Here is a 14061-nt window from a genome sequence, read left to right on the forward strand (position 1 = left end):
GGACAGCTTAATATCCACTAAGCTCGGTTTAAGTGAGCCGGAGTCAGTGGGATAACGGAGGGAGCAGCCTGAGAGCGCTAGCCCTAGTTATCATTTGTGCACTAATGTATGAAATGAATTGATATGCTTAGCATGTTGAATACTTGATTATACTGAATGGCTATATGGTTGAGATTATGTGATGTAATGTGAGATATTGATTTGTCTATTGATTGCTTATGCTCTGTTGTTATGTTTTCTTGCTGGGCCTTGGCTCACGGGTGCTACATGGTGCAGGAAAAGGCAAAGGCAAGCTGGACCAATCCTAAGTTGGAGGGCTGCGGGGCTGAATGTACATAGCCAGTTGTTCGATCGCCATGGTCGAGGAGTGGGTTAGGACAGGGATTACCTAGTTGTCTGTTTTTCCTTAATATGGCTTGATATTGTATATAAACCCTGTGTCTTTTGTAAACAGTCTTTAAACATAATATTTTAGGGATCCCGTGTAAACAGATGATGCTTTATAATGAAAATGTGGCTTTAGAGACCAAAACATTTTTAACCTTAGTTCCCTTATAGTTTCAGTGACACGATTTTAATTTAATGACTTGATTAGCTAGTCTGGCACTTTATAAACACACAGTGTAACGGTCTTGGCCATCCAGGGCGTTACAAGCCTCTACGACAAGTCTTGCAAAAACCAGAGTCTGCGGGTAGATTGTTAAAATGGGCAGTTGACCTTGGGCAGTTCGATATTTCTTATGTAACGTCCTACGTTTTTGGGTACCTTTAAACGACTCGGGTCGGGATTTTTCCCCCGGATTAAGAATATTATTTTAAATAATATTATATTTTGTTTGTAAGTATTCCATGAGTTGTTGCTAGCCAAAATATGAATTTTGTGATTTTAAAAGTCAAGATAAGACTTTCGGTCCTAGACCGACACAAAAACCCTGATCGGGTAAAAATCTCGGAAAATAAAATGAAAAATCATGGCAATTATATTTTGGGCATAAAATACATTCATAAAAGTTAAAGTTTGGTCAAAAATAATAAACCTAAAAGAAAATGGAAATTTTAGGGCATTTTGTGTTAAATGCCTAATTTTACCGAAATGGGGAATTTTATTCCATGAATGGACCTTAGGTTAAATTTTACTATGTGATTAATTAAATTAAATGTGAGAGACATTTAATTTAATTAATTAATGTTAATTTTGGTGATTAAAACTTAATAAGAGTGAAAAATGTGTCAAAAGCCAATTTGGACTTTTCTTCTTATGAAACCTTTTTTAACCTTTATTAAAAAAAAAAAAAAATGAAATGATTATATATAGCAAGGGTTGGCCGGCCATGTGGTGTTTTAGGTGGTGTGAACCCAACTTAATAAAGATAAATCTCATTTTAACTAAGTCAAGCCAAGTGGGCAAGTGGGAGGAAAACACTTGAGTGTTTTTTAGATAAATTAGATAGTATATAACTCTTCCATCCCTCCCCAACCGACCACACCACCCTGTCTCATTCACTCATCTGATTTTTTAAGACCATTCAAAGTGTTCTCTCAATATTCAACCTCAAGAACACCAAGGAAAACTTGGAGGCTAAGTCTTGGTCTAGGAAGTATTTTCCCTAAGGTAAACCTTCACTAATCTAGGCTTTTGTAAAGTTTTAAGCTTAGAGTTTCAAATAGCTAATTAACTATGTTGTTGGGGGAAGTTGGTTAGGGTTTTTGAAAGGTTTTGGAGGAGCCAAAGCTAATAGGAAGGTCCAAACCTTAAGCAAGAACACCAAAGAGGTAAAAAGTTTACTTTTGATGATTTTGTTGTAGGGTTTTTAGTTTTAAGCATTATTTTGTATATTTAATGCTTAAAGTTTCTTGTTGGTGATGTAATAAGGTTATGGTAGTTGTTTAATAATTTTTATGATGCATGTGTATTGATTTTTAAAAATGGGAACCAAAACCCCCAAGGGTTTTGTAGGATACCCTAAAACAAAACATGTTTTGAGCTGTGACTTCCAAGGGGTCAAGCAGCCACTGTATATTGGTTTTGTAAAATTTAATTGTACTGTGATGTTGTTGAGATTGAGTACATAAAATTGAGCTTTTGAAACACAAAAAAATGTTTAGAAATGAGTAAGTTATGCTATTTCAAAGTTTAGGTAAAAAAACTGTTTTTTTCGTATTCTTATTTTCGGAACCAAGTTTGGACAGCCACTGTATAGGGAAAATGAACCCAGATTTTTCTAAAATTTTGTGGAAATATTTCTGGCATAACCTATTAGTGCACTGTAAAATTTGGTAAGAAAATATTAAACGGTTTGAAAGTTATTAACTGTCAAAGTTTGGAAAAAATAAGGACTTGAAAATAAGGTCATTTTTACCTCATTGTTGGAAAATGATTTCACCAATCAAAAATGCTCATTTTGACCTAAGATTTTACAAAGACCTAAATGGCATAACAAAAATGGAATTGGGAAATTTTGGTAACAATTGGGTAAGTAAATTTCAAGTTATGAACTAACGAAGTATGTAGTTAAAAATGTGAAAATTAGGTTTTTCACACTTAGTGTAAAAATGAGATTTTGGAACATAAGGTAAAAAGTAAAATTTTGCTTATTTCAAGATATAAATTGGTAAGTCTTGAAATCATATTTTCACTAAAATTATCCCTTTGAGTTTAAATGAATTATTTTTATTAAAGAGTTTTTATTCTTTCTAAAAATAAGAGATTTAATTTATTAATAGTTAATAAATTAAAAGAGGGTTTAAAACCCTATATTTTGAGAAAATAATTAAATAAATTATTTTCCTAGTAAGTAAAATTGATTAATTGCTTTTGGAAAATTAATTAGTCAAGATGAGAAATTTATAACGGTTTTCCTAATTAAGACAAATTAGGCAATTTTCTTAAAACGGTTTTTAGATATTAAAACCTTAAGAAAAATAAAAGGAAAATTTAAAGAGTTTATTTTCTTTAAAAATAATTAAGGAATTTATTTGTATTTTCTAGATATAATACCGGCTAAAATCTTACATATTTTAACCGACTAGTCGAAAGTGCGGGTTAATAGCGATACCTTGAAAGAATAAGACTTTTAGCGGATTGTGGGAAATACCATTGTGATACCCAAGCCTAGGTATCGAGACCTTAGGATAGGTCTCCCCGAGACTTGAGGTTTAGTCTCGAATATTTTGTATAACTTTCCTTAATAGGGTTTAAAACCAAATAAGGATTGTAAATCCTTACAAATGACTTTTATTAAAATGACCAAACTGCCCAAAATAATAATAATGATTTATGAGTGCCATAATTAATCCGAGTATACTTTATGGATAACTACAGTATTGGCTAAGCGTAACTGGACTGAACATTGGAGGGTGAAAACCTGCTGAGCGCTAAGGACTCCAAGTAAGTCAACTTATATTGTATGGCTGCAACATGAAATGATTATTGTCTTGTATGTTAGTATAGGGATACATGCATATATATAGGCTGTCATAGAAAGTTTCTTAGAGACGTTAGTCTAGTGAGTGCTGATTTAGAAAATATGAACAGTAGAAGTCCGTCATATCCTAGACGGTTGATCCCCGTCACACTGCTTGATTTTATTTATGTCCGGTTCATTACCGCGACGAGTGGCCATGAGATGAGGATAAGCTAGTTAAACCTAGGGGCGCCAAGATAAATGGGACCTAGGGGCCCTCATGCTTACTTAATCATTGGACGGTTAGAATCCGAGCAAGTGCTCTGATAAGTTATTCCCGGATAGCAGCCGTGAATATTGGCCATTCTGTGAGAGTGCCTAGAGATACTAGGGGTTGCCAAGATTGAGTGAGGTTGAACACCCTAGGGGCAGCTGCTCACCAGCACCACTGATTAACATAGAAGTCTCCGTAAAACCGTGTAAATTGGATTACACTCTTGAATAAGTAACGATGCCCTAGGTAACACGATAGTTACCCTTGATGAGAATATTTATTGGCTAGATCTTAGTGTGGAGACTCGGTTCTCTTTTACAGATTAGCAATTATGTTGGAGGGCGCGTTACGCATGAATTGTTGGAAATTGTCGAGCGTTGGTCTCGAATTATATTGTGATATAATATATCTGCTTGCTCTGGGATTTTCTGAGTGCAGGGAGATAATTGTTGGTAAGATATAGTTGTGATATAATATATCTGCTTGCTCTGGGATTTTCTGAGTGCAGGGATATAATTGTTGATAAGAATTAGCTGTGATATGATATATCAACTTGTTCTGGGATTTTTCTGAGTGCAGGATTTTTATCTAGATATGAATTAATTTATCCTTGGTTATCAGGCATGACCATAAGTTTGCCAGGACGCTTTAGCGTTCTTGAAATTGATTGTGTAGGGTTCGGATGGGTCCGGATCCCTATTTCTCTATCTGCTTTGTTTGAAAGTTGATCTTACTAAGCGTTTTCACTTACCTAGTTGTTTCATGTTGTAGGTAAGAACAAGGGCAAGGCAGAGCAGTGAGCACTGGAGTCTTCCTTGCAAATGTACATGTGGACCGACCTTTTGAGAAGCCTTTTTATTTTTGGAAATGTTGTGTAATTTTCCTAAACTAGGCTCACTCTAATCTTTATAAAACATGTTTGTAACTAAATGTTAAGTATGGCCATACGACTTTTTAAAAAGTTTTTTTTTCTATGGGTTTTTGAGACATTTTGTTAAATGAAAACATTTATATTTCCGCATTATCGAGTCTTGAAAATCCGGGTCGTTACATCTTACTTGCCGTGAGCAGCGATAAAAGGGCAAGCCCTAGCTGACTTCATTGTAGAGTTCACTGAACTTACAGATAGCGAGCGAATTGAAGAGCCTAATGAGCCTGAGTGTCAAAACCAAGCTCCCTCGTGGAAATTATTTACAGATGGTTCTTCTAACGAGTGCCACACTAGAGCAGGAGTGATATTGATAACGCCGGAAGGGAATCGATTTCCCTACGCAATCAGGTTTGACTTCACTGCTTCTAACAACGAGGCCGAGTATGAAGCATTACCTACTGGGTTGTTGTTAGCCAGGGACATGAATATAAAGGTGCTTCACATCTACAGTGATTCTCAACTAGTGGTGAATCAAGTTATGGGTGAATACCAAGCGTGATTTTTAAAGATGGTTGCCTATTTAAACAAAACAAAAGATTTATAGGCTCAGTTCGAAAAATACACCCTCCAGCAAGTACCTCGCGACCAAAATTCCAATGCTATTGCTTTGGCCAAATTAGCAAGTGCAAAGGATGCTGATACTCTGAATATAGTATCGGTTGAGCGGCTGTCTATGCCAAGCATCCAAGCAAAGGAGACCACTATGGTAATCCAGATGACGGATACATGGATGGCACCATATATAGAGTATCTGATGCAAGGCGTGTTACCAACGGATAGAAACAAAGCTAGGTTACCTTCAGCGGCAAGCTGCTAGGTATATCCTGGTCGATGGAATCTTGTACCAAAGGGGATACTCAATGCCACTCCTTTGATGTATTCCAAGAGTAAAGGCCAAAGAATTAATGCAAGAGGTACACGACGGCTTTTGTGGAGACCACGCTGGGGGGCAAAGCTTGTCAAAAAAGATCCTGAGGTAAGGATACTTCTAGCCCATGATGAATGAAGACTCGATGGAGTTTGTGCGGAGGTAGGACAAGTGCCAGAGGTTCTCCATAATCCCATGAGCAGCCCCCAATTAGCTTAAGCAAATGCAAAGTCCATGGCCATTTGCAGTTTGGGGCATAGATCTAATCGGATCATTGCCCACAGGAAAGGGCAGTGTCAAGTATGCCGTGGTTGCCGTCGACTACTTCACTAAATGGGCCGAAGCCGAGCCGCTCGCAACCATAACAACCAAGCAGGTTCTGGATTTCGTGATCAAGAACATCGTTTTTCATTATGGATTGCCAAGGAAAATCATCTCGGATAACAGCACCCAGTTCGATAGTGATTTATTCACGGATTTTTGCGAACGACATGGCATTATCAAGAGCTTTTCTTCAGTCGCTCATCCCCAAGAAAATGGACAAGTTGAAGCAGTCAACAAAACACTAAAGGATACACTGAAGAAAAGACTAGAATAAGCTAAGGGGGCGTGGCCAGAACAATTGCCTGAAGTCCTTTGGTCGTACAGAACTTCCCATCGAATAGCAACAGGCCATACTCCATTCTCTTTAGCTTATGGATATGAAGCTATGTTTCCTGTTGAGTTAGATCCGCCTTCGCATCACAGAATAACGTGCGATCAAGGCTCGAATAACCAACTACTGATGGAATCCCTAGACTTGGTCGATGAGAAGCGTGAGCAAGCCCAACTCTAAGTAGCTGCATACCAGCAAAAAGTCGCTCGGTATTTCAATTCTAAAGTGCGAGAAAGGAAATTTAATGTCAGAGATCTAGTACTTCGAAGAGATTTCCTAAACACCCGCGATCAAGCTGCTGGAGTACTTGGACCTAATTGGGAAGGGCCATACCAGATTGAAGTAGTCCTTCACCTAGGCACCTATAAACTTGCTCGCTTAAACGGAGATCTCGTTCCTCACTATTGGAATAGAGAACACCTGCGCAAGTACTATCAATGAACAATCCTTCTGAAAGGATTGGCTTGTATTAATTTTACTTTTTACAAGTTATGAAAAAGGGTTGGTCATTTTATGTGACTAATTGCTTATAAGTGTAAGATCTTTTTGATCACTCGAACAGACATGTTTTGTCTATTTATTACGAGAAATATAAGGGACTGTGCGTAGCCAGTCATTCTTGCCAATCATTGTATTTTATACAAGTATTTGCTCATTACGTGTGTTGTTTTGCTGTATTACAATTTTAATTATTTTGCTATGAGCAGTATTGTTCAAATAGGTTTTGGTTAAGGCAAGTGACCAAGGACCTAAAGCTCCTCGATCACTTGGGGAGCATATAAGGTATCTAGTAAGCAAAGCATATCAAAAGGTGTGTAAACACATGAGCAAAATAAGTGAAAGCATGCTACGATACTTAGAGTATTTTTTCAAAATTTTGTATTTTGTTAAATCAAACCAAAGTACTATGCTAAGTTCGGTCATACGAAAAGATGTTATAATAAGATCCAAATATATTATAACATCAAAACTTATCCTTTTACACCGCGAGCAGTCGCTGCTCGGATGTAATTGTTCAATTAAAAGTAAAAGCTGTCCATGAAGCAATAAATAGTCAATGAGAAAATAAGTGTCTTTACATCACAACCCGTAGGCCGTGTACTGGAAAAATTAATGAGAAAAATAGTAGACTACGAGGCTGGAGGATCTTGAGGGGTGCCCTGGTTGATGACATTTGTAGCTTCATTGTCCGCCCCGTCCACGCCAGTTGCCAAGGAGATTTCGGGCGAGGCAGGTACCCTTTCTCTCTCTTCTTTCGCCAGTCTAGCAACGCGCTATCTCAGCATGCCTTGCATGCTCGGGAAGGTAGCTGAAGTCAGCCCCTTCGTTGTGTTTCCAGAAGTCATAGAAACACTTTACTATGGCGTTCTTGTACATTTCCAAATTGCTGGCGTTGGCTTGTTCAAGCTTCTCGATCCGGCCCTCCAAGGTTGTAGTCTCTTGTCTACTCACAGCCAATTCCTGCTCGAGCTTTTTAGCCTCATGACAGTTGATACAGTTAGACTCCTTGAAGTTGTCTTTTTTCTCAATGGCCTTATCAAGAGCAGTCTGCTTCTCCCTTAGCTCCTCAGCCAGTTTGTTCTTCTCCCCAAGCACTGCCTTAAGCTACTTAGCGTATTTCGCTTCGGCAACTTTGAGTTCTTCAATGTACCATTGCTCCAAAGTCTTGGACTGCTCGGTGACGGCACCCAAGCAGAGCCGACTGCCAGTAAGGGTTAGCATTTCCTGTGATCAGAGCAAAGTTTAGACTGACTGTAGAATATAAAAGGGGTTGTCTCTACAGAAAAGGATAACTTACACTGGCAAACTCATTCAATGCACGGGTTAAGATCTGGTCGACGTCCATCTTCTCTGTCGAAGCCATCGCCTCTCGGAAAAATTCGTGCTTCAAAATTTTGGCCACCTTGTCTTTGACAGATGTCAAGGCACGACTCGATATGTCGCCCCCCGTGGAATCAGGAGCAACCGATTGAGTCTGGTTGGTTAGGGTCGGTGGAGAAGGTGTCAACCCGACAGGAGCAGGGGGAGTTTGCTGCTCGTGAGGAAAAGGAGGTGGTGTTCCATTTGCTGAGGGTCTGTCTGCCGAAGGGCCTGCAGTACGGGCTTTCTTGGCTTGAGGCATTTTACTGCTTTCCTCGGGATGCCTCTTGCTCATTTTCTTCTTGCTCAAGGGAGCTTCAGGAGCCTCGGGGGCATTGTATATGTCGAACACATTCTCGGAGTCCATGTCTGTAAGAAACGAAAATACACAAAAAGTGAGATAGTATAAACAATTGAGTATGTTGCGTCAGGAAAAGAAATAAAAAAAAATTTAAGTGAAATACCCGAGCTATCATTACTGGTCGCTACATTATATACTCTACTAGTGTTACACTCACTCTGTGGCATGAAGAAGTCTGAATCTAAATTGGGAGCGTACTTAAAATTGTCGTCCTTGTCATTCGAAGATTCGTCGAGGGGCTCGAGAGGTTCAGTGGATTTCTTTTTTCCCTTTCCTGTTGGGGCGGGGGGAACAGTAGCCCACTGGGTGCTGGAGGGTTCCCTTATTGTCAGTCCAGTGGCCCTGCTCGGAGGGAGTTGTGATACGTTTGGGTGCTACTCGGGAACCTCTCCGCTAGTGGCACTCCCCGATGTTGACTCCCTCACATCCTGATGAGGGGCCAAAAGGTCGACCAGTCTCAGATTGGGCTTTGTGACCAGTTGTTTGATACTTTTCTTTATATTGGTCATGCTGGCTAGGAGGGCTGATCGCATCTCCATGTCTTGAGTAGGGTCTGGTCGCAACCATGGGCCTGAAACGCACTAAATTTCTAAAGGAAATGCAGCAAAAAATTGAAGAAAGATAAACGACCAGTGGTACAAAGACTTTACCTCCTTGAGTGAAGGCCAAGTTGTTCGTAACCAGGTCTGTCGTCAGGAAATACTCCTGATGGTACTTCCCCACATTTGAGATATAAGTGGTGTCAGTCACGAAAGTGTGACCTGTTTCCTGGTGACAAAAGTGGAAAAACCCCGTGTTTTCTTGGTTGGGGTTAGATTTTAGGCCGAACAGATAGTTGACCTCATGCGGAGTGGGGACAGGCCATTTCTTGTGGCTATAGAGGATATAGAGTGCATCGAGCATTCTATATCCATTGGGAGTTATTTGAAAAGGGGCGACCCCGAAGTAATTGACCACCCCCTGGAAAAGAGGATGAAGAGGCAGCATCGCTCTTGCCTCGATGTGGTACCTCGACCAGGCGCTGAAGGCACCTCCAGGCAAGTTCGCTCGTTGGTCTTGAGTGGGTTGAACTAGTGTCACCCTAGGAAGTCTGTATTTTTTAATATAATTAGTGATCATCTTGATCGTTACCCGGCTGACAGGGTTGACGTACCATTCAACATCTTGTTGAACGACATTTTGAGACTGAGTGCGAGTTTGAATGTTAGGGTCAGGGATATTTCTTTCCCGACCACTGGTTGAGGGAACTCTAGTCTGAGGAGCAGGCTGATTTGAAAGGTTTGAAGGTTTCTTTTTCTAGGCAGTGGATTTTACTCTACCCATGGATGGAATGTTTGACTGAGGTCTATTGGGTGGGGTTCAAGAAAAAGGAATTTCTGGTATCAGCAGCGACGGATGCTCCTCATCTTCAAGTAATTGGGCAAGCAAGTTGTCATCGATAGGCCTTTCACCTCCCCACGAATCTTGCATGAAAAGCTGTGAACAGAGAAAGGGGGAGGTGAGAACGTAAAGCCTAAAAATTTGTGTTGCGAGTTAGAATAACGTTGCTCGCGTATAAAAGATAAGCTATTATACGGCCAGTAGCATTCTAGCAAAAACACTAAGTTCTATACGAGCAATTTGAAAAGTAGATTGAAAAGTAGAAGTAAAAAGGTTTTCGGTAAAAAAAGCTTTTTCAACTCCGAAGGGGCGGGAAAAACCCAGTTTTTCAACTAGCCTAAAATCGAATTTTTACTTCGATTTTACGCCATAAATCTACAATCTCGACTACCAAACTGGCTCTTAACTCCTACAAGCATCGGTTAACATTCCCAATTTCCCCAAAACAGTTTCAGTCAAGAATAGTAAAAAATCTCCAAGAAATCAGAAATAGAGATAAACAAGTGTTCCATGGCGTATCAACAACTGAAAGGTTTGAAGAAACGTACTTGTATGAAAGATGGAGTAAAGTTCTAAGGTGCTAAGTTGATTCAGTTGGGCAGGAGCTTCGTGATCCGTCTGAGTTTCTAGGTTTCTGGAAATATAGCTCCCGGTTCTTCATTTTTCTTGAGGATAAAGTTAAAACATAAAAAGTAAAAACTGATTCTGAAGGATTATTTATATTAGCCAAGGAGCGGTTACCAAGGTAATAAAAAAGGGTAACTTTTCAAAACATGGGGAAGTGTAATGACCATTAGACAAGTTATTGGGAAACTGAAAAGACTTGATTGGACATGATTGATCACCCTTTTTCGAGAAAGCATGGGTGGCTCTGACAGATTTCGTGGGGTATTCGAAGAGTCAGTTTCCTAAGTTTACTTATTGCCGGTCGCAATAAATAAACTTGGGGGGAAAATGTTTACCCTAAAAACGGCTGTTGATGACGTGGCAGGGATTTCTCACACGTGGTGGACAAGTGACCAAAGTATTGCTCGACTATCGACCAGAAGCACATCGCTTTGTCGGGGCTTAACATTTAGATACGACCAAGATGGTCATATAACTTGATTTGTTTCCTTCTTAAACTGTAATCTTATAATTAATACATTGAATATTTCCTCATTATGACCTTCATACACGGTTATTAAGGAAAGACATGGCCCATTGCCCATGTAACCCTCCTTGGGCCTATAAATATGCATGAAATAGCTCAAGGAAGGGACTTTTGATCCCTGAATCTTTTTGCTAAGATAGAGAGAAAGAGAGAGCTATAGTGCAATAATTATCCATCGTTTTATTGTATTTCTTCTAAGGCTTGTGAAACTCAAGAACCCTAGTTCTTTGATCACTCCTTTGAGATTCAATATTAATAATAGCACTAAGTGGACGTAGGTCATTACCATCTTTTGGGGCTGAACCACTATAAATCCTTGGTATTTTCTTCTCTTCCATTAGGTTATCTTTCTTACTTGCCGTTTTATCTTTTGTCGTATATTTGACTCCATGTCGTTGGCCAAATCAAGGGTCAACATTTGGTTTAAAAAACAACATCCTGATTGCTTTAACTATCATGCCTGAAATGTATCATAACAAAATTGTAATGTGATAAATAATGTCTTCTACTTATATGACTGACTGAATAGCTTCTTTTAACTTCTTTTTTTTATCACAATTCATTGTTTTTGGTTTGATTTTATTGAGCTTCTGTTTAGCATACAACCTTATATGCTCATTTTCAAGCTTCTTAAAAAATCTGAAAATGTATTCAAAGTTTCCAATGTTTGTGTTGCCAATGAGGCATATGTGAACTTTGTACAATAAAGAATGACATCTTTACTAATGGAAATTGATTCTCTATTTTATTTTTCTTTCTTTTACTTTTGAAGATAAATTTACACAAGAAAGTGTTGTTGAATAACTAATAGGCTAGTATATTTGTCATGGTTCCATTTCATTGTGAAAATATTGTTGGATATCTGTATCTATCCTTTCTCTAAATTTGTAAATGACTGTAGAGGTTTGCCATGTCAAGACCAACACTTTTATTTAATCTTGAACTTGAGACAAAATACGATAATCTTTAAAAAAGGTATTGAGTGACTCTTATTTCTTTTATTGTTATTTGTTCTTACTTGCATCAATTTGCATTTCTCTCATGAATATCAATTTGATGTATCATGTTGGCTTCTTTATTAAATTTTGTTGTGCTGCACTATTTGATGAACTTTTAGATTTTGGTGCTTTTCTTGCTTAGTGCTGCCCCATAAATGTGTTAGATGAAGACCACATAATGAGTTGTAATGAGAAAGAATTATCTTGAGTATTTTTCTTACTATGCATTCTTTTGTTTACTTAGATATTAAGAAACAACTACTATTAGAATAATTGGGAATGGAAACCGTAGATTTTTCTTCATATATATAGTGATCCACCATTTCTTTCTTTTTATTATTATTTCAGTATGAAGTATTATTCTTGGGATTCAAAAGGGTGAAATAAAAATATCACTTAATTACACTATGTTTTTAGATTGGTGATTGATGATATATATGATTGTTGTACTATATAGTAAATTTAGTTTACTCATATTTCCTTGAATGTTGATATGCGTGATCATTATATCCATCTGTGCTTAAGAGGGATCATTATGTCAGTACATTTTTCTTTATTTTATTTATGAAGTTGGAATGGTCTATTTCTTTCTTTTGTTATTTATGTTGATATTAAGAGTTTGCTTTATGAATTTCACGGCAGAGAGGTTTGTGGGTTCACGGCATAGCCGGTTTTTTTTTTTCATTTTTTTGATAAATAAATGCTTTATTTTATATAAATATATATGTATGTTATTTACCTATATTATTTTTTTTTTATTCTGTATTTAATATGGTAGTATAGGGTCCAAAATTTTTTTTTGGTGTTTTTTTAGTATTTTCTTTTAAAATTTATTTTAATACATTTTGATCACTCAAAGTGATATATTTTTTAAATCAAAATGAAAATTGTAACAATTGTGAGTAAACTTATTTATTTACACTACAATAAAAATCTAGTTATAATTTTTCATGTTCGGTGTATTATAATGTGATTTTTCATGTTTCAGGGATGATTTTAGAAAGAAAATAATGGCAGTCAATCCTTACTTTGGAAAGACAGTGACGAGGGTGAGTACAAAGACAAGAAGAAGAAATATATGTTGTTTGACAATGAATTTAGTGTTTTATTATATTTGTAATTTTTATTAGAGTAAACGATTCTTGTTTGAATGGTTAATTATTTAATTTGTAAATCTAGTTATATATCTTTTTAAGGTCAAGACAATTATACTTTTAATAAGTTTTATTATTTTAATCTATAAATTTTTAGATTAATTTGTATATAAATGTTTCATTTAAATCATAATTTTTAATTTAAAATAACAATAAATAAATATTTTAAAAATTAAAAATATAACTTTTAAGGGCACCCAAAGAGTGTCCTAAAAACCATACTTAAAGGCACTCAGCAAGATCTTTTAGGACTTGCGGACATTCTTTTAGGACTGGCAACATTTTTTTAAGACTCGCAAGAGGACTCGCGCCCCGCAAGTCCTAAAAACTTTTTTAGGACTCGCAATGCTAGTCCCAAAAAGCCGTTTTTGCAGTAGTGGTTCATGCGCTTGGGATCTGCATTTTCTGCCTACTCTGAGAAGCGAGCATCCGAGTTCTTATCTTCTCAATAGCCTCACTGGTTCTCTGAACTGCCTCAGGATCCAAGTATCTCCTTTCTCTTGTCTCATCCCAATGAATGGAAGATCTGCACTTCCTACCATACAATATCTCATAAGGTGCAACTCCAATGGTAGACTGAAAACTGTTGTTGTAGGAAAACTCTATCAAAGGTAGATACTTACTCCAGGATCCACCAAAGTCCAGCACACATTCTCGCAGCATGTCCTCTAATATCTCGATCGTCCTCTCAGATTTTCCATCTGTCTAAGGATGATAAGTAGTACTGAACTTCAACTGTGTTCCCATGACCTTCTGTAAACCCTTTTTGGAAGTAAAAGTGGGGTCCCGATCTGACACGATCGACCTCGGTTCCCCATGGAGGTGCACGATCTCTCTCTCATAGAGATCTGCGTACTGATCAACTGTATACGTAGTCTTCACTGGCAAAAAGTGAGCTGACTTGGTGTAGCGATCCACAATAACCCAAATAGAATCATGTTGACCAACAGTCCTGGGTAACCCCACCACGAAATCCATCGTGATGTTTTCCCATTTCCACTCTGGGATGTCTAGAGGATGCAA

This window comes from Humulus lupulus, chromosome 6 (assembly GCF_963169125.1).
Source record: "Humulus lupulus chromosome 6, drHumLupu1.1, whole genome shotgun sequence".
NCBI lineage: Eukaryota > Viridiplantae > Streptophyta > Magnoliopsida > Rosales > Cannabaceae > Humulus > Humulus lupulus.